The sequence below is a fragment of the Pinus tabuliformis genome, chromosome 3_2 (genome assembly GCF_031772625.1).
Source record: "Pinus tabuliformis cultivar Carrire ecotype Pingquan chromosome 3_2, CPIR1, whole genome shotgun sequence".
Lineage (NCBI taxonomy): Eukaryota > Viridiplantae > Streptophyta > Pinopsida > Pinales > Pinaceae > Pinus > Pinus tabuliformis.
Window position 1 is genome coordinate 251,542,654 of NC_142302.1, and position 9,471 is coordinate 251,552,124.

A 9,471-nucleotide genomic window follows, 5' to 3' on the forward strand; every position below is an offset into this window, starting at 1 on the left:
GGAACTCTAATGCGCCACCACCAAGCAAATCTGATCTGCTGCCACCGAGTAGATCATAAATTTCAAAGTTCCACCACCGGGCAAGGTCGATCTACAAAAAATTGTAGATTTTCCAAAGAGAAGGAGGTTGGCGCGACTCGACGGTGAAATACCTGTGCCGAAAACAAAATCGATTCGTCTTACGAAATTGGCACGATTAATGATTGATTTTTCGTGCCAATAGCACTTTCTGGCACGTTGGCGCTACTATCTCTGGCAAAATCGCACCAAATGGCGTGACTGTTCCTTAATAAAACGTGCCAACCCTTTGTTCCACTAAAAAATGGCGCGACTATTCGCGACGAAACCGCGCCAACCCTATTTTCCGCTCAGAGATGATCAGTCATCTCAGACCTGTTTTCAGGTGTTACTGCAGTCCACCTGATTCTACGAATGCTTCTGTACACTCCACTGCCACTACAGTTCTGTAATCAATGATGCATCCTAAAAAAAAAATTAAGGCTATCCCTACTCTGTGCTCTGATACCAAGATAAAAATCAGACTTGAATTGAAAAAGAAGGAGTTACAGCTCACAGGTGAGTACTGCACCTAGAGACTGCACTCAAACAAAGAGAACTCTCTCCGTACACTCTACATACATCAAATGAGCAGTTACATTATTAAGTACATTACTAGAACTCACGAAGTTGCAACCAAACTCCTAAACTCTAGGAACAAATCCTAGACTAAGGAGATACGTTACAACTTGTGTAACCATTTCTCCATTAATACAAAATAATATTAATTACTATTTTCTATGTAATTGTATTTTCACATAATAAACTTAATTAATTGATTTTACTTATAATAAAATTGATCTTATTGCATTTGTAATTAGAACTATCATTAGTAATTACTATTTTCTAAGTAATTGTATCTTCACATAATAAACATAATTAATTTATTCTACTTATGCATAATAAAATTGATCATATTTCAATTGTAATAAGAGCTATCGTTACTAATTACTAATTTTCTAAGTAATAGTATTTTCAAATAATAAATGTAATTAATTAATTTTAGTTAGGCATAATAAAATTGATCTTATTTCATTCTTAATCAGAACTCTCATTACTAATTACTATTTTCTAAGTAATTGTATTTTCACATAATAAACTTAATTAATTGATTACTCTCATTACTAATTACTATTTTCTAAGTAATTGTATTTTCACATAATAAACTTAATTAATTGATTTTACTTACGGATAATAAAATTGATCTTATTTAATTAGTAATCACAAGTGTCATTACTAATTAGTATTCTCTAAGTAATTGTATTTTCACATAATAAATCTAATTAATTGGTTTTACTTATGCATAATAAAATTGATCTGATTTCATTTGTAATAAGAACTATCATTACTAATTACTATTTTCTAAGTAATTGTATTTTCACATAATAAACTTAATTAATTGATTTTATTTATGCATAATAAAATTGATCTTATTTCATTCGTAATCATTACTAATTACTATTTTCTAAGTAATTGTATTTTCACATAATAAACTTAACTAATTGATTTTACTTATGCATAATAAGATTGATCTTATTTCATTCATATTCAGAATTGTTATTACTAATTACTATTTTCTATGTAATTGTATTTTCACATAATAAACTTAGTTAATTGATTTTACTTACACATAGTAAAATTGATCTTATTCCATTCATAATCATTACTAATAAGTATTTTCTAAATAATTGTGTTTTCACATAATAAGCTTAATTAATTGATTTTATTTATGCGTAATAAAATGGATCTTATTTCATTCGTAATAAGAACTGTCATTACTAGTTACTATTTTCTAAGTAATCGTATTTTCACATAATAAAATTTAATTGATTTTACTTAGAAAAAATCATGATGATATGTTATAGGAAAAATGTATATGACACTACAAAATTTAACCATCTACAGATTGATAATGATCTTAGCAGATCACTTAATAAAGAAAATATGGTGATGTGATCACCTTCCAAAGCTGACGATAGAAGAGATAAATATAGTTCACAGACATTTCACCTATATCTCTAAAAAGGCTATATCATCTAAACATATATAGTCATGTCCATGAATCACCTTCTCACAATGTGCGGCAGTGAAAAGATTATAGACGTAAGAAAATTACAAAAAGTAGGGTGAAACAGAAAGAGACACTATTAACCTGGATATGGAAAGTCCCCCATATCAAAAATGTTCCGCTCTCAAGTGATCTCTAGGAACCATTTGCCAATCGATCCCCTTAATTCTTTCTTTGATAATCTATCTGCTTCCTTGTTCACGTTCCTTCCAATACACTGGATTGTGGAATAACCATGTAGTTGCCATTGAAATTAGATCCTTTCTAGCCATCCTTGAAGCATGGGGTCGATGTTGTTGATTTTACTTACTCATAATAAAATTGATCTTATTTTATTCGTTTGTCATTAGTAATTACTATTTTCTAAGTAATTGTATTTTCATATAATAAACTTAATTAATTGATTTTACTTACTCATAATTAAATTGATCTTATTTCATTGGTAATGAAAATTGTCTTTACTAATTACTATTTTCTAAGTAATTGTATTTTCAAATAATAAAATTAATTAATTGATTTTACTTACGCATAACAAAATTGATCTTATTTCATTCGTAATCAGAACTATCATCACTAATTACTACTATTTTCTAACTAATTGTCTTTTCACATAATAAACTTAATTAATTGATTTTAGTTATGCATAATAAAATTGATCTTATTTCATTTGTAATAACTGCCCTTACTAATTACTATTTTCTAAGTAATTTTATTTTCACATAATAAAATTAATCAATTGATTTTACTTACGCATAATAAAATTGGTTTTATGTCACTATTAATTACTATTTTCTAAGTAATTGTATTTTCACATAATAAACATAATTAAATGATTTTACTTACGCATAATAAAATTGATCTTATTTCATTCGTAATTAGAACTGTTACTACTAATTAATATTTTCTAAGTAATTGTATTTTCACATAATAAAGTTAATTAATTAATTTTACCTATGCATAATAAAATTGATCTTATTTCATTCGTAATCAGAACTCTCATTACTAATTACGTCTTTCTAAATAATTGTATTTTCACATAATAAACTTAATTAATTAATTTTAGTTACACATAATAAAATTGATCTTATCTCTCATTACTAATTACTATTTTCTAAATAATTGCATTTTCACATAATAAACTTAATTAATTGATTTTACTTACGCATAATAAAATTGATCTCATTTCATTCGTAATCAGAATTGCCATTACTAATTACTGTTTTCTAAGTAATTGTATTTTCACATATTAAATTTAAGTAATTGATTTTAATTACGTATAATAAAAATTATTTTATTTCATTGGTAATTAGAAGTGCCATTACTAATTACTATTTTCTAAGTAATTATATTTTCACAACATAAAATTAATTAGTTAAAAAGAATTTTACTTACCCATAATAAAATTGATCTTATTTCATTAGCAATCATTACTAATTACTATTTTCTAAGTAATTGGTTTTTTTTATAAGTAAGAGAAGAACCTTCTATTAATCTAGCCAAAATTACATAATTTACAAGAAACCACACCAGCTTTGAGAAAGTGTCCCAGTCAACAGGGCTGGGAGAAACCCAAAGGCAGCCCAAAGAAACCTTGGAATCTAAGCGCCGAGGCCCACAAAAAAGCCTACAATCATCCCACCGAGGGTCCATAAAGGGACCCACAATGGACCACTCTACAACCAACAACTGGACCCGACGATAGCTAAAGGTTGAGTTCAGTAAACAAATTCACGTCCGGATCTCTCAAGCAACAAGCACGAACCAATCCCCGTCATTGATTACTCAACACCGATCCAACGGCCATCGTGGATATCGGGTAGACGAGAAGCACAGGGGATAACCATCTGATGAGGGTTATTTTCTCTCACCTCTCGCTGCAACGTGTCACCTGATTAGTGGAATCATAGGCACAAGACGAAAAACCAGAAACCATTCTTATCTCGTCTGATATACCATTGTGGTTTTGTATCCAGAGTTTCGTAGAGAAACCAGAGCACTCTGTCGCGAGGTAATGACCATCTGACCATGCCTACATACATTTCTTAGCTTTCCACCTGGATTCTCCATCAAAAACCCGTTATAACCAATGCAAACAGCCAACCAGATCTGTGGTGCTACCCAATTTATTACCTTCATCATTCAACCGAGATTGATCAGAGTTTTTGAGAGCAGCTAAAACCAAAAGTGTAGCTAATTTAGGTGACCCCCTTCACCTGCCTGTCTCCTAAATCCCGTCAATCAGTTCTCGTCCTCCATAGTTCCATATCTTTAGTTGCTAGATAGAAGCAATCCTCTCGCTGTTTTCCGATAGGTAACGACTCCCAGGCATGCCGAGAATCTTTGTTCCTATTAGTTACTCCTTTGTTGGTGAACTGATCCAATAACATCTTTGCTTTCCTTTTCACATGAACAAATCTTATCATTTTAAGGGTTTGTAGGTGAGAGTGAATATGGTAAAAAACCTGCAGTAGTTTCCAATGCTTCGCCACTTTATCTGGTGAAGTTCCATTGTGTATCTTCTTCGCTTCTCTAACGATCAATTCCGGATCTGCTTCAATGATAACATTCTGTAAGTTTGCCTCTACCAGGATCTCCAAGAATTACTCTAATGCCAAGAGTTTAGCCATGTTATTGGTACCCTTCCCCAAGTGGCCATGAAAGATGTATTGCGCTTGCCAATAATGATCTCTTATGGCACCCCCAAAGCCAGCTACCCCTGGATTGCCCTTAGAAGCTCCATCAATTTTTACCTTGAAGAAGCCCTGTGGAGGGGGCTTCCAACTACTGGCCCTTGTATTTGTTATTCTCACTCCCTATATGATTCCTTGAGGACTGATGGACTAGAGTCCCAAATTAAATATAATATTCTCCTCTTGAGCAAGAGGAGGATCCTTAGGAAGTGACCTCAATAGGCTTTTTATTGTGTCTTTAAGCTGTTTTAGAATTTGATTGATTATGTGTTGGGGCTCACTAGCTTTATCTTTGAAGATCCACCTATTGCGCTCTTTCCAAACATTCCAAATGACAAAGCCCGGTACTAGCATCCTGGCTTTGTTAATGATCTCATTCCCTGAGAAGTTCTTCCTCCAGTTTTTCAAAGTGTTGGATATGCTGAGACTGTCCCTGTTGGTTTGTCTGAAGATTGAGGCCACCTAGTTCCACACCTTAGCAGAAAACGGGTAGAGGTTGAGAAGGTGTTCAATTGTTTCCTCATGTGAGCCAAAGAGGTGACATTTGGAAGGGCCATTGAAGCCTTTCCTTAGGAGGTTTTTCCAAGTTAGGATCTTTCTTTCATGAACTAGCCAGATGAATAACTTTATTTTCATCCACTGAGGAGTTTGTCAAAGCTCCTTCTAGACTTGATCAGTGTTCATGAAGTTAAAACCTGTGACTGCCTGTTTTGCCTCTTTGAGGTTAAAATTACCTTCATTATTCTTCCCCAATATTAATTGGTCAGGTGATGAGGAAACCAGAATCTGTTTATGCTCTAAGTCCTGGATAAGAGCATCTGCCTTGGCCTTCAAAGGACTCTCATCACTGTAACTTAGATCCTTCAATTTCCTCCATTTTACGTTATTCCTTCCCTGGTCCCAAAAATATTTTACCAATAATAGACCTTTGTTGTCTGTGTCTCTCTTGAGGGCTGCCAGGTCATTCCTGTTCAGGATGGGTTCCTGTTGCCAGCTATCCTCCCAAAATCAAGCATGGTCCCCTACTCGGATTTCCCAAAAATAGTGTTGCTGAACAATGCTTTTGTTCTCCCAAGCAAGGTTCCAAATGTGTGAGCCCCTGATTTGTCCTGAAATTCTAATATGATCCTTCTCCTGCCAGTGCTTGGCATAATTTTGTTTCCAAAGCTTGGCCCAGGGGGCATTCGGCTCCTTGATCCATCGCCACCAAAGCTTAGCTCCCGAAACTTTGCTGAGAGTCTCCAGATCATGCAGCCCCAAGCCGCCATGGCTTTTGGGCTTGCAGAGCTTATCCCAGGCAACTAAAGCCCACTTTTTTTCTCTTCCCCTTTGCCCCACAGAAAGTCCCTTTGTATGCTCCTTATCTGCTGCTTTATACCTTGAGGAGCAGGGATAGCTGCAAACATGAAAATGGGAATGGCCTGCAAGACCGCTTGTGTGAGCACAAGTTGCCCTACTAGGTTTAAAGATCTGCAAGTCCATTTTTTGATCTTGTCCTGAAGTTTATTTAAAATTGGTTCCCATATTTTCTTGCTGAGAGGTTTGTTAGTAAGAGGAATGCCAAGATATTTGGAAGGTAACTGTTCCCTTTGAAAACCAAGAATCCTGGTAATGTTTCTCTATATAGAAATATTAGTATTAAAGAAAAAAACTTTGGACTTGTTGAGGCTTACCTCTGTACTTGCTGCCATAGCAAAGTTGTTTAGGATATTTTTGATTGCTCTTGCTTCCCTAACTGTGGGTATACCCTGCAACATAGTATCATCCACAAATTATTGATGCATGTTAGCCTCTCCATCCAGGGTGAGCTTGATACCCTGAATTCGACCTTCAACATTTTCCATTTTGATTGCCCTACCTAGCCCTTCCATCATGAGGATGAAGAGGAAAGGTGAGAGTGGATTGCCTTGTCTGAGCCCTCTGGAAGGTGTGAAGGTACTTGAAGGAGCTCCATTAAGCAAAATGGAAAAATTGGTCGTGGTAACTAGTGCCATAACCCATCTTATCCAGTTTTGGTCAAAGCCATATGCTTTTAGAATAGCTCTGATATAAGACCAGCTAAGTTTGTCATAAGCTTTCACAAGGTCCAACTGAATGATCATACCTACTTTCTTGTTGCATTTGAGAGAGTGTACCACCTCATGTGCTTGGATGATGTTTTTGAGAATTTATCTTCCTTCCACATAGTCTGTTTGCTCTTCCGAGGTGAGGGAAGGTAGCAGGGGCTTGAGTCTATTGGATATCACTTTGGAGATGATTTTATACACCACATTACATAAGGCTATGGCTCAAAATCCATCTTGAGTCATAGCATTTTCCTTTTTGGGGATTAAAGCTATGAAGGAAGCATTCAGTGCTTTCAAAACCTTTTTGGATTTTCTCGAGTCTTCCACAACCTCCAGGACATCCTATTTGACTATTCCCCTGCAGGCTTTGAAGAAGTCTACATTGAAACCATCCGGGTCTGGTGCCTTTCCACTTTGAATTTCCTTAATCACCTCACTAACCTCCTCTTTCAAGACTGGCCTGTTGAGATTGTGGTTATCCTCTCTGGTGACCAACTTGGGAATATACTAGGTGAACTCATCAATGAACCTAGATCTATCATCCATTGGCTCCTTTGCAATATTGCAGAAGTGTTGTACTAGAATCGATTCCATGTCCTTGTGAGAGAGAAGCTCAATACCCTGAGAATCCTTAATCTTTGTGATTCTATTATGTGCCTTGTGGGCCATAGTGGATTTGTGGAAGAACTTTGTATTTCTTTCTCCTTCTTTGATCCATTGAATCTTAGATTTCTGTCTCTAGAAAATTTCCTCTTGTAAGCATCGATCCTCCCATTCTTCCTGCAAAGAGTTAGTTAATTTTTGCCTCTCTTCATTAAAGCCCTCTGTGATATTGATTTGATTGATGTCCTAGAGTTTGTGCTCAGTTTCTATTCTGGCCTTGAGGATATCACCAAATCCCTTTTTGTTCCAGGCTTTAAGTTTGGATTTAATATGTTTCAGTCTTTGCTGGAGCATGTACACTTTAGTACTGTGAATATTCAGATCCTCTATCCACCATTTGTCAATGTTACTGGTGAATTTGGGGTGTGAGAGCCAGGAATTTTCGAAGAAGGGCCTATTTCTCGGAGTGCCCATAAAGGTAGCTTCTAGCTAAACTGGCTAATGATTCGAACCTCTAAAGGGAAAAATGGTAGCTATGATGGTTGGTCCTGTGAGGAGGAGATCTTCAGAAACAATAAATCTATCAAGTTTTGAAGCCACTTGAGAAGCCCCTCCCCTTTTATTGTTCCAAGTGAAGGTTCCATTTATTGTCTCAGTTTCAGCTAGTCCCATGTTGATAATGAAATCTTGGAAGGTTTCAGAGTCTCTGCCTAGCTGTCTAGTGCCTCCTTTTTTTCTGAAAGAGATCTTATCATATTGATATCTCCTGCAACTATCCAAGGCATATTGGGATTTCATGCTCTTAGACCTTCCAGGGAGGTGAGAAGCTTGAGCTTATTTGCTTGCTTTTGAGGTCCATAAACATTTGTTATCATGTATGTCTCCTTATCACCTACAGGACTACACACCAAAGATAGATAGTTCCTAGATGCTTCAGCATCCAGGATTCCAAATTTTTGTGGATCCCATAGTGTAAGAATCCCATATGCCTAGTTATTTGCCTTAACCTCTAAATACTCATACTTGATTAACAATTTATTATGAATTTCTCTTATTTTATCCATTGAACATTTGGTCTCCTAAATAAAGACCATGTCTGGTTTTTCTTCTTTTTTCTGTTACTTAGATTCCTTTGTTTCCTTCTACTACCTATACCTCTAATATTCTAGGTTGTGAGCATCATTAAGAAAGGTTAGTAAAGGAATAGCCGGTAAGATATTTCATCTTACTTGAGTTAATTAGTAGTTTTCCACATTCGTTTAGCAGTTCATTCTATCTTTTCCTTCCTCTTTTCCTTCCCAAGTTCTTTGGAGATTGTGCTTGTGAGTTCTCCATGATTTTGACCCCACTTGGCTCCTGGCTTTCACAGTTTATTTTGACCCCAGTTCCCTTCAATTTTGTCATCCATAGAAAGAGCTATTGAACTCGATCATAATCTTCTTTTGGCAAGGAGTCCACTCCTTTTTTCTTTCCCTGTTCCAGAAATAGTTCTAGATCTAGATTTTCCCTGTCTAGAATCTCCTATAGTTCATGGTCCTCTGTTCGTTCCTCACATGGAGTTATCTCATGGTCCTTACTGATCTCCATGCAGTTTTGTAGCTCCTCCTTCTGCTGGTTGTTTACTATGACATCCTCCATTTCAACTTCTATATCCTGCTCCTTAAATGTGTTCTTCCTGTCCTGGAATGTCTCCATGTTCTCCTTTACTTCCTCTAGGATTTTGAAACTATTGTGTCTTGTGTATCTGTCTTCATTAATCTTCTTGTGTGGCCGTTCACCCCCTTTCCCTTTGCCCCCAACCTTGGTTAAACCCTCGTGATATCTATCTAAAGAGGTTTTTCCATTGCCTTCCATATTGTTTTTTGGGTAGTCTTTGAATAGATGGCTGTGTTCATGACATTTGCAGCACTTGAATGGTATGTGCTCATAGTCCACTATTTGCACCCATTCTTCATCATACACCTCTAAAATTATTACTTTCGGAAGG